Below are 1,469 nucleotides of genomic sequence, written 5' to 3'. Positions count from 1 at the left end.
ATACTTAAACAAATTAAACTTGTTTTCGTTTTTGCGCAATTTCAAAAACTTTTTCAAAAAATAAGTACACTTTATCCATATCGACGTGAAACAAACAAATATTTAAGCCTCTAAGAGTGAGCAACAAGCAAATGTTTAACCACTTGATATATCTAAAACGTCACTCTTAAAAGCAACCAACAAGCAACTCTTTGCTACAAAGAACTGCGTAGTCTTAAGTTCTCAATCGCACCTGGAGATCATAGGAGTAAGATTTTGAAATCTTGTTAGGCACATTAATAAAATATCCTAAAAATATTTTCTATTCTCGCTCAATAAGTAGAAGATTGCACACTAACATAAGCTAACATTCAATCGCAAATTTAACTAAATGGCTCATGTTGAGTACAACGAACGTAAGAGGTGCTAATACATTTTCTTTGCATAATCGACTCCCGAACCCGAATATGGTTGCGATAACCATTTTTCTTTTCTTTTAAGGGTTTTATCGATATTTTCTCTTTCATCTTTTAGAATAAATAAAGTTTAATGGTGACTCTGTTCTAATCATTTTTCTACGAGCGGACGAACGCCCCGCGAAGGATCGTATTTTTCGAGATGTGACAGTTGTAGATGTTAGCTCCAAGTTAGAGAGAGTCAAACCTAACTTAGTTCGATTTGTGATGTTTGTTAGCTTTGTTTATTCGTTTACTTTTATCTCCTACCTTTGTGTATATCTTATGTTTTGCTTCATTATCTTATATCTGCTGTTTGGGTCCCATGAGCTCTCAATATGGATACTTTGATTGCTTCAAGCATTGTGGGAAAACTTTATACCCGAGTCTAGAGAAGAAACATAAGATAGGATGAGATTGAGTAGTACGAGTCCCCGAGATGTTTTTCTCGTAAGGATCGGTATGAGAACCTCACTTAGAGTAGATTCTTTTGAGAATATTATCCCCCGAAAAGTAATTTGTCATAAGCTTCAATGTTTTCTTTAGGATCCGTGACTCTAAGAACCTTATAGAACATTTAACCCTTTAGCCTACTAGGAATGATGGTCATGTAGTATGGGTCTTCGAAATAGTTTTCTCGAAAGGATCTATACAAATACCTCACTAAGAGTAGATTCCATTGAAGGGGTTACCGCTCAACAAGTAATTTACCGTAAGCAACAAACATTCTTGGTGAATCCATGATTCTAGGAACCTTATCTAGAACCCCAAAGTCGATGGCTGCATAGTGTGGATCCCCGAGATGATTTTCTCGTAAGGGTCAAAATGAAAACTTCATCCATAATAGATTCCCTTGAAGGAGTTGACGCCCATCAAGTAATTTTTTGCAAGCGTCGAAAATTCTTGTGGTTCCACGACTCTGAGAACCTTGGTAAACTCTAGATCATTCCCGGTGAGAACTCTGTGTGATGAAGCAATCAGATTTATCCTCCGTCCGGACCTATGAAACCTTGTACTTAGAAATGAACAATATAT

This window comes from Lathyrus oleraceus, chromosome 1, assembly GCF_024323335.1.
Source record: "Lathyrus oleraceus cultivar Zhongwan6 chromosome 1, CAAS_Psat_ZW6_1.0, whole genome shotgun sequence".
In the NCBI taxonomy this organism is placed as follows: Eukaryota; Viridiplantae; Streptophyta; class Magnoliopsida; order Fabales; family Fabaceae; genus Lathyrus; species Lathyrus oleraceus.
Note: the sequence above shows the minus strand (reverse complement) of the source record.